This window comes from Anabrus simplex, chromosome 3 (assembly GCF_040414725.1).
Source record: "Anabrus simplex isolate iqAnaSimp1 chromosome 3, ASM4041472v1, whole genome shotgun sequence".
NCBI classification, from domain to species: Eukaryota; Metazoa; Arthropoda; class Insecta; order Orthoptera; family Tettigoniidae; genus Anabrus; species Anabrus simplex.
This window is the reverse complement of record NC_090267.1, coordinates 230061843-230078016: the sequence shown is the minus strand read 5'-3', so window position 1 is coordinate 230078016 and position 16174 is coordinate 230061843. Positions and strand designations below refer to the sequence as shown.

The 16174-nt window shown below is 39.6% G+C and overlaps 2 non-coding genes across 2 annotated transcripts; both read left to right on the top strand.

Moving 5' to 3' along the window:
* The first annotated feature begins 15285 nt into the window (after positions 1 to 15285).
* Positions 15286 to 15358, top strand: TRNAK-CUU (transfer RNA lysine (anticodon CUU)). Its single transcript has one exon. It is a non-coding gene; the product is annotated as a tRNA-Lys (tRNA).
* Positions 15359 to 15811: 453 nt separating this feature from the next.
* On the top strand, positions 15812 to 15966 carry LOC137499054 (5.8S ribosomal RNA). The gene has a single exon (XR_011017995.1). It is a non-coding gene; the product is annotated as a 5.8S ribosomal RNA (ribosomal RNA).
* Positions 15967 to 16174: the final 208 nt, after the last annotated feature.

Here is a 16174-nt window from a genome sequence, read left to right as displayed (position 1 = left end):
ATGTTTGAGAAGATGTGTCTATCCGGTATTTTTGCATTCCGAGGCTCGTTTTGTAGTTGAAAGCAATCGATATAACCCTTCAGTTGACTAGCTAAGCCTAACACTGCTGGGGATTTTCTGTCAGGGGTATTCTCCCTTAGCCTTTGGCAGTCCCCTACCTCACTGCAAGGCAGCAGCTGATGAATTTATGTGTCATTTCCTACACAAGGGTCTCATCAAACCTTCTAGGGGAAAACTCCTCCACCCATAGCTGTTGGTCTTCCCCTAGTTTGTCGGGTTTGGTATCAGCCGCCCAACCCTCAGCCAGACAGTCGCAGGTAGTACTGTCTACTGTCGCATACGGTAACAGGATCATACCTGACCTGTTCATGAACTGCAAAGTGTGTTTCAAAATCTCGTAAGATGTGAAGCTTGCATCGCAGTTCAAGGAGATAACTTTCAACATCTTCCGTAAATACTGGTGAGTTCAGATTCATTTACTAGTATATTTGTTTGCCTTATTTATTTATTTGTCGTGAGCATGTATATAGCTGGTGAGTTCAGTTTCATTTTATTTCTATAGGCGTAATCATGCTGCTTCTTTGAGACAACTACATCTCCACTCACCATTACAGGCACTGTCACCGCTTCTCTGCATTCTTATGCCTCGGTACTCTGCTATGAAGTCTTAAATTATACTGCTTGTACTTCTTCTTAAAACTTACCACCACTGTCACAATTGATTTAAAATAGAATGACCGGACGAGTTGGCCGTGTGGTTAGAGGCGCGCGGCTGTGAGCTTGCATCCGGGAGATAGTGGGTTCGAATCCCACTGTCGGCAGCCCTGAAGATGGTTTTCTGCGGTTTCTCATTTTCACACCAGGCAAATGCTGAGGCTGTACCTTAATTAAGGCCACGGACGCTTCCTTCCAACTCCTAGGCCTTTCCTATCCCATCGTCGCCATAAGACCTATCTGTGTCGGTGCGATGTAAAGCAACTAGCAAAAAAAAAAAAAATGTTTTAAAATAAAATAGAATGGAAATTTATTGCAGCCAAATGGCCAGTTGGTACATTTACAATTAATACATTAATACCGAGAAATTCATTATACAAAAGTTGATGATATTAAGATACTATAATTAGGTCTCTTTGCTGTACTCAGTCACTGTTTTGGTTCTTTTCTTGCATACCTCTATGTGATAGCACTCACATCGTTCACCGCATAGCATGCACTTGCAGTCTTCTTTTACTTCGTGGTAGTGCACCATTGCACAGAGTTTGTAGTGGAACCGATTTATGGCCAAACTTGTTAGTGCCTGTCTTAGCTCCTGGTTTGGGCCAGTCCATTTCCCCTCCATCATGGCATCAGTTGCGTAGAATTCCGACCATACTTCTTCACATTTCTTTCTTCTTTCTTTCAGAATATGCATGTATTGATGTGTGGTTGGTAGCAAGTGTTTAAAACTCAAGTCCTCGATGTAAAACCAATGCCCACCACAATAGTGCAGGTGTATATGCCTACTAGTTCCACGGATGAGGAGGAAATCGAAAGAATATATGAAGAGATAGAAGATTTAAAACAAAATGTAAAAGGTGACAAGAATCTAATTGTGATGAAATGGAAATGGCGTATGGCTTTTAGTGCCGGGAGATCCCAGGACGGTTCGGCTCGCCAGGTGCAGGTCTTTTGATTTGATGCCCGTAGGCAGTCTGTGCGCCATGATGAGGATGAAACGATGATGAAGACAACAACATACACCCAGCCTCCATGCCAGGGAAATTAACCAATGATGCTTAAAATTCCCGACCCTGCCGGGAATTGAACCCGGGACCCCTGTGACCAAAGGCCAGCACGCTAACCATTTAGCCATGGAGCCGGACATCTAAGTGTGATGGGAGACTGGAATGCAGTGGTAGGCCAAGGAAGGGAAGGTAATACAGTAGGAGAATTTGGATTGGGACAAAGAAATGAAAGAGGAAGTCTGCTGGTTGAATTCTGCACTGATAATAATTTAGTCCTTGCTATTACTTCATTAAACATCACGAACGACGGCTGTGTACGTGGACGAGACCTGGACACCCTGGAAGGTATTGTAATGGTTATAGCGTTTGTCATGCAAACTTGCTGAGGGCTGGGGGCGTCACCGTATCGGCCCACTTGCTTATGCTTCAACCGCGCCGATCACGAACAAGACATAAATGCTAGACCAGCCCCCTCTCGCTTCCGTCCGTGGTAGCCAGCAGAGGACTATGGAAATTACTCTACGGTCAATCTGGAGTCTTCCATCTCGTGAGGTTCCTGGATACATCTAGCATCCAGGCTGTTCTTAGATAGATAAATAGTGTTTTTGATTTTGAAGTAAAGGAACTTGGTGTCTTCAATACTTTATTGCATTTGATATGTCTTAATGATGCGATATCACAACTTGATGACGAACATGACTGTTGCATGCATAACCTTTTTCAGCAATACAAAATCATCTGACCAATCGGAAATAGATTTGGAAAGTGCCAACTTCAATTAATGAAATAAATTTATAAAAATTAAAAGTATCTTCATAACATTTTGCCCCCCTTGAAAGGAGTTCTTTCAACTAACTATTGTAATCTTATACCTATTGAAAAAATACTTAAATATTTTTATCATATGCATTAATACAAAACTCTATACATACATATTTTTATGATTAAACGAAAGAAATATTAAAATTATATCTTTGATGAAAAATATAACAAAGTTAGAAATATCACAGGAAATCTTTAATTCAGTTCTCCTTGTCATTCCTTTCAATGGGAAAAGGGCATATCTGCTTGATGATTTGGGTGAAAGTTCCACTAGCCATCCGAACGGTCACAACCCTCACATCACCATCTCGTCCAGGGTGAATTTGAACTATCCTACCCCTTGGGCCACTCTAGAGGAGGGATGTTGTCCTCAATTAACAGCACCAAAGAATCAACATCAATACGTCAATTGGTATTATGCCACTTGACGCGTTTTTGCATTTCCTGCAAGTATTCTCGCTGCCATCTCTGCCACAACCGCTGCTGAATTTTCTGCAAATGCTGCCATCGTGACAAGCGGCTATCAGGTTCTCTCAACAAATCCCTTTGCACAGGTTGCACGATCAAGTCGCTCAGAAGAAAATGTGCTGGTGTTAGGACTTCTAAATCATTTGGATCATTTGGCAAGGAAGTAAGGGGACGTGAATTTAATACAGCGTCTGTAACGCAAAGAAGAGTGTAGGTTTCTTCGAAAGTTAGCACGCGTCCCTGTGTTTCAGTCAGCATATGTCTTTTCATCATCTTTACAGCTGCTTCCCACAATCCCCCAAAGTGGGGTGAACGGGGAGGAATGAAACTCCACTGTATCTGCTGCTGAGCGAGTGAGGAGGTAATGGTCGTTGACCCCTTTTCCAAAAAGGACTGGATATCTTGTAGTGCGTTGACTGCTCCAATGAAATTCTTCTCATCATCAAAGAAAAGCTGCTTGCAGAAACCTCTTCTCACCGTAAAGCGTTGCAGTGCAGCTAAGAAAGCTTCAGTCGTTAGCTCCGACACTAACTCCAAATGCACTGCCTTGGTACTGAAGCATGTAAATACAGCTATGTAACTCTTGTAAGTATGAATGTGGCCTCTTCTGTGGCTTTCTCTTACAGATATTGGACCTGCATAGTCCACTCCTGTGGTAACAAAGGGTTGAACAACTAACCTAACCCTTTCTTTTGATAAATCTGCCATGCGTACCTCCAGAACTGTAGGATGGTAACAAAAGCACTTCAGACTCCTCTTAACAGTCGTTTTTCCTTCTCTTCTGCCGCTGATAGGCCAATATCGCTGTCGAGTTGCATGTAGCAGTTGCTCTGGGGGACAATGCTTCAGACGACAATGTTCATTTTCCATGATCATTCTGGTGATGTGATGATTTGCTGGTAGAAGCACAGGACGTCTCTGTTCTGATGTTAGCTCTGAAAAACGAAGCCTTCCTCCCACCCTAATCAATTTGTCACTATCCAGAAACGGACTGAGTGACTTTAGAGAACTCTTCTTTGGGAGGCCTTGATTATTAATTAAGCAATGTAGTACTTGAGGGAATGCTTCTAATTGTGTCCATTTGACTACCTGTTTCTCTGCTTTACAGTTTCTTGTATTTCTAGTGAACCTTTTTACCTTTCTGGCGGTTTGAGTTTGCAATTATAAATGAATCTTTGACAATATGCTACTATACGGCATAATTTCGGAAATGACGAGAATTTATTCAGTAGAATGCTGGTTGATGTTGCTGTCAACGTAACTGCTGTGACCTTCAGCTCTGTTAGTTCTGTTTCAAATTCTTCTGAATGCTCTGGTTGTTGACGTGTGCAAAGCCAAGAAGGTCCACTCCACCAAAGTTTTTTATCTTCGAGTTCTGCTGAAGTAATTCCTCTTGAGAGAAGATCAGCTGGATTTTCAGTCGAAGGAACATGCTTCCAGGTGGTTGCATCAGTGGCTTCTTGAATCTTTGCAATCCTGTTTGCCACAAATGTCTTCAGCAGCCTTGGCTCAAATCAAGTCAAATCTCTTTATTTGCAAATGAGGTGTCTACCTTGGTGGCAAATGGTACAGTAAAATACATTATTGTCAAGCACTAAATATTAAATAAACAAGAGAAGAAAATTTTCCTATAATACAATATTATACAATTTACGCTAACAATGTTTTCTATTAAACACACAGCTCATCCTTAATAAATAGGGGCCTTATTTTTTGGTAACAACGATATGCATGAGTTTTTTAAATATCTTCTTCCTTGTCTATATATGACTTCCCAGGTACTAAAAAGACAGTGTTTTAGCAAAATGAACTCGCAAAATATCGCAAAATTTGATTTATTGCATGAAATGCGCAAATAATCACGAAATATACACCACTTGGTGTGAAAAATGAGAAATGGCACCGGAAGAGCTCTCCAATAAACGTTTAAATGCTTCTGAGAACTTGACTATCGTAGTTTCCTTCTCTCTTGCTTGATAGCGTTGTATATTCTCCACAGAAATGCATGAAAAGCGGCACACACTATGTATCGAAAGCATGTGTAATCAGTTCCGCGATCTCTAAGGCAGTCGATAAAATCAATGTTATCGATTACAGCAAATAGTGTTGTGGTCGTAACAAGATACAAGACCAGTCGTAGATACAGCAGTGCGCAATGAGAGTTCGTTGCTTACCAACATTTATCGGCAAATGTCCAACATTTAAGTATTAAAATGCCGAAAACTGAAGTCGCAACAGATTTTTTGAGGGCCGAAGAATACAACAGTGAGGGGTTCTATGTATTTGATGCTGCAAAAAGATTCTAATGTATCAATAGTGTACTGGTAATATTCGTAAAGTTGAAACATGCGATGTACACTGCAGAGAATCAGAATGAAGCAAATGAATATAATTATAAGCGGCAAATAACAATCGGCGATACCTTACAGATCGTAAAGGTGTTGACAAATTATATGGAGCAATTTGTAAAAGACACAAAAAAAGCATTCATGCAAGCCAACATTCCTCTAGAAAAATAGGGTAATCCTCTCATGAGGAAGAGAATGAATATAAAAGGGAAGATAAATAATACTGTCTTTACTGTAAAATATGACGCTATCGGCAGGCCTATTGTAAATAAATCGCCTGTTTGAGTAGTAATAATGTTATTGTTTTTATGTCCCACTTACCGCTTTTATGCTTTCCGGAGACGCTGAGATACCGGAATGTTGTCCCGCAGGAGTGCCTTTACGTGCCAGTAACCTAGTGACACCAGGCTGACGTATTTGAACTCCTTCAAATACCACCGGACTGAGCGAGGATCGAACCTGCCAAATTGGGGTCAGAAAGCCAGCACTTTAACCATCTGAGCTACTCATCCCCGACCGGGAAAAAAGAGCATATCCATGAACATCTTCCGGAGCTATATGAATTTGCAAAATGCAATGAAAACACATCTGGTTGAGGAAGTGAAAGAAGACAGTGTTAGCAAAGTTTCAGTTTCCGACATCTAATGTGGTCAGCGAGAGGAGCTTCTCTGCTTACACAAAGACACTTTCTGACTGCCGCACAACCCTGCATCATGATAATGTTGAAACCATGCTTAGTTTGTACTTTCGAAACAAGTAATTCAACGTCTAAAAATGTAGGCTATGTATAAATATATATCACAGGGCAGATCACCTAACTTCATTTCGAAGTATCAGTGATTAATATATTTACTTCTATAACAATTTGCGTATTTGGTTTTTCTAAGATTTAATAACACTGCTAAATTACAAGAGTTTACTTTAAAACCCCTTATCACAAAGATTTCGCAAGAAACATTGATCAGTATAACAATTTATTTCACGAAATACCTACCGAAATAGTGTCAGTTTTAACACTGAAATTAACAGTTTTATTTCACCAAAAAATAAGGCCCCTATTAATAAATTTATATTGTTTACAAAATTCTACTTATAATATCTCCTGTACTACTTACAAATATAGTCAACTGATATACAGTATGTGGAATTACTTCAAATGATACTATACAACTGGTATAAGATTAATATTTACATTGCATTTATTTACTTATTTACTACATTTTTTTTTTTTTTTTACCCGTTCTGGAACCTAAGTAGCATAACGACCTGCTGCGTCTTAACCAGAGCCCCTGTTGCCACCACTTTTCAGAGTTCCTGAAGGGCCTTCACAGCTACCGTAGCGGTCCCAGGGCCCTCGAAGTCCCCACTGTACTTCACCCCTACAGGCAGTCCCCTCCTTTGGCTGTCCAAACTCCTTAGACCAGGGGATGGAATTAATTTATTCACACACATTTTTTTATTTACAATAACCTGCAGTGGTCGAACGCCCTCTAACACTTCATTTATTTTCTCTGTTGCTGTTTATTCTCTTCTTGAATATCTGTATAGATTTTGGAAAAGGATCAAACACTACCCCTGGTAAACTGTTCCACTCCTTCACACCCTTCCTAATGAATGAAAATTTACCCCAATCGCTTCTGCTAAAATTCCTTCTAATTTTATATTTGTGGTCAGTCCTGCCGATATAATTATTTTCCAACTGAAGCCTCTCACGGATATCTCCCCATGCTTCTTCTCTTGTATAGGCTCTATATAATCCTATAAGTCTAGTTTTCTCCCTTCTCTTATTTAAAGTTTCCCACCCAAGTTCCTTTAACATTTCTGATACACTACTCTTTCTCCTGAAATCCCCTGTTACAAATCTTGCTGCTTTCCTCTGCACACTATCTATTTCTTTTATTAGGTGTTCTTGGTGAGGATCCCAAACACTGTTTGCATATTCCAATAATGGACGAACCATACTCGAGTAACTTTTTTCTTTTAATTCTTTGTTGCATCCTTTAAGTAGCCTCATTATGACATGTAACGATCTGTATGCTTTCCCAACAATGTCATCAACATGACCCTTCCAGTGCAAATTACTTTCAAATCTCACACCTAAGTATTTGCACTTGCCATCTTTTGGGATAACTACCTCATCCAAAGTATATTCAAATTCAGTTTTAAAGCTCCTGTTTGTAAAAGTTGTAACAGTTGATTTGCCTCCATTAACCTTCATATTATTTTCTTCAACTCATTGTTGGATACTTTCAAGGTCCCTTTGTAATTCTGAGCAATCCTCAATGTTGTTTATTTCCCTATAAACAATTATGTCATCTGCATACAATCTTATTTTTGATGTTAGACCCTATATTGTTCCCTAAATCATTTGCGTACATTAAGAAAAGTAACAGACCGATTATACTACCCTGTGCAATTCCCTTCCAAACTTTCTCTTCCTGAGATACATTATTTCCTACTTTGACTTTCTGAACCCTTGAATTTAGAAATGTTTTTATCCAATGTGTAACCCTTACGTCCAATCCTATTCCCTCCAATTTCTTTATTAATATTCCATGTTCCACTCTATCAAAGGCTTTGGAAAGATCTATGGCTATGCAATCTAACTGACCTCCTGAATCCAATTGATCTGATATGTCCTGCTGAAATCCCACCAGTTGTGCCTCACAAGAAAATTTCTTTCTAAATCCATACTGGCTCCTCATGAACCAATTTTTATCATCACATATCCCTCCGATGTACTTTGATATTAAACTCTCCAGTATTTTACAAACTATACTGGTCAGACTGATTGGTCTGTAGTTCTCTGGTTTCCTTTTATCACCCTTTCCTTTATAAATTGGTATTATTATAGATTCTTTCCATTCCTTTGGTATTACACTCTTATTTATGACATAGTCAAAGAGAAATCTTAAATAAGGCACTATGTACCACCCCATTGTCTTTAATATCTCCCCAGTAATTTGATCACTTCCTGCTGCTTTTCCTTGCTGAAGCAGTTGGATTTCTCTGAAAATATCTTCATTTGTGAATGAGAAGCTTCTTGTTTCCCTCTGTGTCTCTCCCTCTCTATCTTCTGTTTCGGTTTCCAACTCTTGACAATCATCTACTGAATCTCTAAATTCCCTACTAAATAGGTTTGCTTTCTCAGTATCTGTTAAATAGTGTTCACCCCCTTCTCCCACCATTGTAGGAATTTGGATTCCTTTTCCTTTTTGATTCCTGATATATGAATACAGCTTTTTCCATTTCCCTTTGTGGTCATTACCCTCTTGAAGTATGTCATTCATATAATTCTCTTTTGCTTCCTTTTTCACTCTATTCTGTTCCCTCATTAGCTGTTTTCTAGTTTCTCTGCTCTCCCTACCCTCTTTGATTTTCCTGTTTACTATTCTACATTTTCTTTTTAATTTTCTTATTTCCCTTGTATAATAAACAGGGTCTGAGGTCATTTTACCCTTCTTAACAGGTACAAATCTCTTCTCTCCTTTGCAAATGATTCCTTTAAATTTAGCCCAAAGTGTATCCACGTTACTCCCTTCACTTATCCAACAACTGAATTGCGATTTAAGGTAAGTCCCAAATTCATCAACTTTAGTTTTTCTGTACAATTTCTTGTCTTGTGTAACCCTCTTATTAAGCCTTTTTGGTACGAGTCCTACATCCATTATTACAGCCTTATGGTCTCCTATTCCTTCAATTACCTCAGTTTTATCAACAATTTCCCATGGTTTAACCAAGAATACATCTAGTAAGTTATTGAGACGAGTCGGTTCTTGTACTACTTGTGTAAATCCTCCCTCCCAAATTAACTTATTTGCCAGTTTCTGTTCATGGGCTCCACTTGCAGCTCCATTCCATTCAACTTCAGGCAAATTTAGATCTCCCCCAATTATTACTATATCATTATTATTGTTTTTATGAGTATAATCTATTATTTTCTCAAAGATTTCCATGTCTCTTTCCTCTCTTCCAGGCCTGTATGTTCCTATAATTCCCACCTCCTTCATATTATCACAAACTAATTTTATCCCTAATATTTCATCCCTTTCATCAGTAAACCATTCATGTGAACAGTAAGTTTCCTTCACCAGAATAAACATACCCCCTCCCTTTTTATCTCCTCGGTCTCTACGATAGACTGTGTACCCTTCTGGAAATACTTCTCTATTACCCACCCCTTCTTTCAACCACGATTCCACTCCTATCACCACATCAGTCTCATAAGATTCCATCAATGTACCGAATTTTAATTGTTTATTTACTACACTTTGACAGTTTACCAAGAGCAATCTCAGACCCCCTTCCTCCCTAAAACTTGACTGTTGCAATTGGGTAACTTGAAATTCCTTACTATCCTGAGTTTCTTTTTCTAGTTGACTGAGCCAGCTTGAAGTACAGCTGGCTCTTTCTACTAGTTTTCCTGGTCGGTATTATAACTCACGGGAGTTGCCTGTTTTACAGTACATATCTTAAGATTAATAAAATCTAGAACAATATTTGCTATCTTTCGTTTACCTGAATTGTTTAGATGGAGGCCATGTTTTGTATAACAGTATCTCTCAAAACTGCTGCATTCAATAACCTGAGTATTCCGAAAATGTTTACAAATTTTAACAATATCTGTATTGACCTTGTCCACTTCAATGTTCACACACGAGTCTACTCAAATCATGCCTGTGGGGCACGTTCACTACAAAGACGTTAGTGTGGGTCAGCTTTCCTAGTGTATGTTTAAGTTGTGATCTTACATTCTTGGCGTCGTCGTGAGCTACGTCGTTCGTCCCACCGATGATAAGCACTGCATCGTCGCTCCCGAAGTTCCTAGTTGCTGCTTCTACGTTTTCCAGAACACTGCTGATAGAAGCTCCTGGATATATTTCTCCGGTTGCTGCTATATTCTCGTCTTTAACCACTCCCGCAATTCCCCTTCCTTGGCTATCACCAAACACAGCTACCTTCACTGATTTAGGCCTAACTGGGTCTTGAATCTGAATTCTAGGCCTAAATTTTAGACTCGGCACAACGGTAGCGGATCGCGATGATTTGGTTTCACGTGCGCGATCACTTTCTTCCAGAATTAAATTATTTAGGGCAGAAAACCTATTTCTGATGTTTATTTCCGGAAATTCAGTTGTAGATTTTTTCTTAGCCGGCCATCCACGAACTACTTGACACCACGTGCTCGAGTTTGTTACTGGTACCGGTATATCGCTCGAAGAATGGTCAGTCCCACATTCTAGCGATCGCAGTCTTTCTTTTAATTCTTGATTTTCAACTTTAAGAGTCTCATTGTCCTTTTTTAGAATGTTTATAATTTCTATTGCACTTTTATATTCCTCATCGACTGTTTTCGGTGCTTCGTCAACGCCGTCGCCAACAACAACATTTCAAACACACTGCTCACAAATCCAGTCAACATTTTCATTAGTTTTTACGTCTCTAGGGCAATTTCCGCACTTATAATGCCACCATCGATCACATGAATCACACAATATTCCATTTTTCTATAATCTTCAACATTTTCCGCACTTTTCGTCACATTTTACGGTTTACTCAGAGGATAAAACACTACGTCGTCATTACCGGGCGCCATTTTGAAAAACTCATTGTTGATCCATCCCAAAACAATTGTACTGTCACTCCATAATCTGATCTGACTATTTTTTTCTTTCAAAGCACTCACTGTTGTTTTGACAAGTTGTGCAAGAAGAAGGGCTGCCTCCAATTCGAGTCTTGGCAACGAAATGGTTTTTAAAGGAGCTACTTTCGTCTTAGCACAAAGTAAATTGGAAATGAAGAGACCATTTTCCGTTTGACAAACGCATAAATGCAGACTCCAAAAGCCTTCTCTGAAGCATCACTAAATCCAAACAAATCAAAAGAGCCAGAGCAATTCCCAGGATTTATGTTTCTCATAATTCTGATGATGTTCAGTCTTTCTAATGATGTATAATAGGCCTACTCATTCCAAATCTGAAGGTGCTCTCGAGACAATGGCTGATCCCATTCAAATCCATCTACCCATAAGTGTTGCATCAACAACATCCCTTTGATCAGTACTGGACCCACAAGTCCTAGTGGATCAAAAATCTGTGCGATTTTGGAGGCGACTTCTCTTTTGGATCTTGGTGACTGCTTTGCCAGCTCAACATGAAACTGAAGGCAATCTTATGCTGAGTCCCAGAGGAGTCCAAGAATCTTACTAGCTTCACGTTTGTCTAAAACCAGTAAAGTCCCTTCGTTGCTTTTGCTCTCCAAATCCTGCAAGATCTCTTTGCTGTTGGACCTCCATTTCCTCAAATGCATTCCACCACTCTTGAGAATATTTTGTATTTGCCTCTGTAGCCCAATCACATCTTCTAGAATGTCTCCTCCACTTAAGCAATCATCCATATAAAAATCATCACGAATAGCCTTTGCTGCTGCTGGAATTCATTTTCATGCAGAGTAGCCAATTCATTTAGGCATCTCATGGCATGGTAAGGTGCTGATGCTGTTCCATATGTTACTGTATTCAACTGATAGATCCTCACAGGGGCTGAAGATTCCTCTTTCCACAAAATCTGCTGTAATGTTCGATCTTCAGGATGGATGAGGATTTGCCGAAACATCTTTTCCACATCTGCTGTCCTGACGTACTTATGGCTGCGAAATCAAAGTACAATGTGAAAAAGATCTCGCTGTAAATTAGGTCCTGTCATGAGCTTGTCATTGAGTGAAGTCCTGAGAGATGTTGTTGCCGAGGCATCAAATACCGCTCTGATCTTTGTAGTGTCACTATCTGGACTACCACTGGTTGATGGGGTATGAAGTATGAATTTGGTACATCTTGATTTTGGTTTGTTTCAATCAAACTCATATGCCCTAGGTTTTCATATTCATCCATGAAATCTGCATAAGCTGTTTTGAGTTCGGGGTGTCTGCTTAATCTCTTGACTAATGATTCTAGTCTCTTTAGTGCATGTTTTCTTGATTCTCCGAGGATGACAACCGGCTTGATAGGGAGCCTTAAAATGAATCTACCCGTTGTATCTCTCGAAACGGTGTCCATGAACTGTCTTTCACATATTCTTTCTTCTGATGTGTAATGATGACTCTCTGGAATTACTTCTTGTTTCCAGAATTTTTCCATCTGATCTGATAATTGTTTATTGCTAATTTTCATGCATGTTGTTGTTGATCCTTGTTTGTTCTCAAAAACTTCACCGCCTATAATCCAGCCTAATCGGGTGTTTTGCAGAGCTGGTTGTCCTTCAGCTTCATTCTTGGGTGGACCTATGACTATTTTCCAATAAAGTCCTGCACCAATTAATATGCCTATGTCTCCAGGCTTGTTGAATGTGGGGTCTGCCAAGAGAATGTCCTTTGGAATAATAATCTTGTCCTTGATCTCCAATTGTGGCAATCGTCCTGTTATAGTTGGCAAAAGTAGAAATTCTGCTTCCACCTCAAATCCATCATTCCTTGAAGTGAGGTGTACTCGCATAATCCTTTTTGTTTCCACTTTGGAACAATCTACTCCAATGATCTGTGTGTTTGTCTTGACATTTGGTAAACCAAGTTTCTTGCCTTTGATCACGAGTGGTTTGTCTGTGAAACCACCTTTCTAGAGGCATTTGCACAGTTTACCAGTGGTAATATGTTGTAACCACCACGCCTGCTGATAGCTGCTGTACTTTGGCGTCAATCTGAGCAAGTTTCTCGAGCTTATCGTGCACGGGAGTCCGTTCGTGTGAGGTAGTATGTTGTGATGCTATCTGTGAGTTGCTCTGTTGCTGTGATTGTCATTGTTTATTTATTTGTGACTGCGTTTGTTGCAATAATTCGTTTGTTGTACAGGTAAGTTTGGTTTGGTATTCCTGCTAGTGGTATTGCCGTTATTTGTAACATATCAGAAAATTGTTTCATAATAAATAATAATAATATGAGTTGTTTCAGATTGTAACCATTGGCAAGGAGGAACTTGAAGCATCGACCATGGCATCATGGAAAGTTTGTGTGAATGAGTTGAACAGTGAACTATTAGAAGCCTTATTAGATACAATACCTAGTGATGGGGAATCATGTGCATCAGTGAGTGAAAGTGAAGGTGATCATGACATTACAGAAGACAATGTGTGTCCAGATTTACATGGCATTTTGGAAGAAACTGTGAACTGTGATTTACAAACGTGACTGAACACGCCCAGAACGAAGAAAATTCTCACATTGATTGGGTAAATTACGTTGTGTACAACAGTGATGATGAATTTTTGAGTCAATCTGGGCCAAATATTCCCGAGGGACAGACTACACCACTGAAGATTTTTGAGTGCCTTTTTCCGGAGGAACGTTTTGCGCTTATAGTTTTCCAAACAAATTTATATGCAACACAGAAGCTTGGGGGATCAACAAATTTCCAGCCTACCAGTGAAGAGGAAATAAAGAAATTCCTTTGCCATAAATCTTATGGGTGTAGAACAGCTTCCTAGTTATACTGATTACTGGTCTTCGGACCCAATGTTGAGGGATAGTTATGTATCGTCCATAATGTCTCGCAATCGTTTTGCATGGCTTCTCGGTAACGTACATTTGAATGATAACTGTAAACAGCCCACGAAAGGAGAGGAGACATTCGATAAACTATATAAAGTCCGGCCGTTGCTGAAATGCCTACAAAATACATTTCTGTGTTCATACAAACCGACAAAGAGACAAGCAATCGATGAATCAGTAATACGGTTCAAGGGACGTTCTAGTCTAAAACAGTATATGCCTAACAAACCTATAAAGCGGGGATATAAGGTATGGGTTAGAGCCAATGAAAATGGGTATATCTCTCAGTTTGAAATATATATGGGTAAGGTAGGAACATCCACTGAAAAGTGTTTGGGGGAACGAGTTGTGAAAACATTGACTGAAGGACTTCATGGAAAACACCATGAGGTGTACTTTGACAATTATTTTTCTTCTGTCACTCTAATGAAACATCTCAAGGAACGTGGTGTTCATGCCTGTGGGACGGTGAGGAAAGGGAGAGTTGGTTTTCCTTCCGATTTCACCACAGAAAATAGAATGGAGAGGGGAGAGTTCCAGTTCAGATGCTCACAGGATAGTATACTTGCAGTGCTGTGGAAGGACAAGGAAGGTATTTGATTTCTATCCAATTTTCACAATGTGGATGATGTATTAACTGTAGCACGAAAGAGTAAGGATGGGTCTCGGTCTGTCATATCATACCCCACATTTGGCAAGGATTACAACTACCACATGGGCCACGTGGATAAAGCTGATATGCTAAAAGCCTGTTATGAACTGGACAGAAAGAGCAAGAAGTGGTGGCTTCAGATAATGTGGCACTTCCTTGATGTTGCTGTTGTCAATGCTTTCCTAATTTTCAGGGAAGTAAATCCTGATACACAAATGAGTCTGAAGTTTCAACTGGATGTGATTGCGGGTCTTGTTGGAGCATCACAACGAACCCCTACAACTCATTCTAGGCGTGCATCTCGCGTCAGTCACTTCAAACCATATGTTTCGAAAGAGAAGAGGGTGGATCAAGCGGCTCATATGCCTGTTCGGGGAACATCTAGGAGGTGTGCATTTTGCAGTATGAAAAGAAATCCCCACCGTACAAGATGGACATGTCAGACCTGTAGTGTTGGACCATGTATGGGCAATAACAAAAACTGTTTCATTGAGTACCATGCCAAAGGAGAAGATGCCTAGTTTCCCATTGGTTTCACCGTGAAACCACCCCCCAAAAAATTGTACAAACATATTTTTTGCTACAAAAACTGTCATTTATGTATTTTTCATTTGTACTTCACTAGATCAGAATTAAACATTTAACATAATTTTCATTATTTCATTCCTTGGTAATCAAAGGGTTAAACAGACATTCCTTTATTAGATTTGACTGAGATCCCGGATCCAATAAGGCCCGGCTATCTCAGTCGGTAGAGCATGAGACTCTTAATCTCAGGGTTGTGGGTTCGAGTCCCACGTTGGGCGCCAATGATGTTTTTGATTTTGAAGTAAAGGAACTTGGTGCCCTCAATACTTTATTGCAATTGATATGTCTTAATGTTGCGATATCACAACTTGATGACGAACATGACTGTTGCATGCGTAACCCTTTTCAACAATACAAAATCATATGACCAATCGGAAATAGGCTTGGAAAGTGCCAACTTCAATTAACGAAATAAATTTATAAAAATTTAAAGTATCTTCATAATAAATAGATTTATTTATCATCAACAGGTTATTTTCCCAATTAAAAATGATTCAATAAAACATAATATACAACAAATACACCTTAAATAAATAACACTAATTTATTAAAATAGTAACCAAGTTCAAACTAAATCTAAAGACCTTTATATATGCATATTTACAAACCCATGAAAATGATTGCTTCTCCTCCACTCACTGTGGAGAGAACGATCGAAAAATGAAAAAAACAACCCTGAACGGTGGATCACTCGGCTCGTGGGTCGATGAAGAACGCAGCAAATTGCGCATCGACATGTGAACTGCAGAATACATGAACATCGACATTTCGAACGCACATTGCGGTCCATGGATTCCGTTCCCGGACCACGCCTGGCTGAGGGTCGGTTGCTAAAACTGAACGCGACATTGCGTTCGGAGGGTGGGAGCGTCGCGGTTCGTGCGGCCACGGCCGCCGCCGCGTCTCCTGAAAAGAGCTTCACCCCGGTGGAGCTGAATCAAATAAATAAATAAATAAACAAATAAAACTAAATCTCCTTAAATAATTGACATTATTAAACTACATCTAGTAACATTTACATATTTATGAGTACA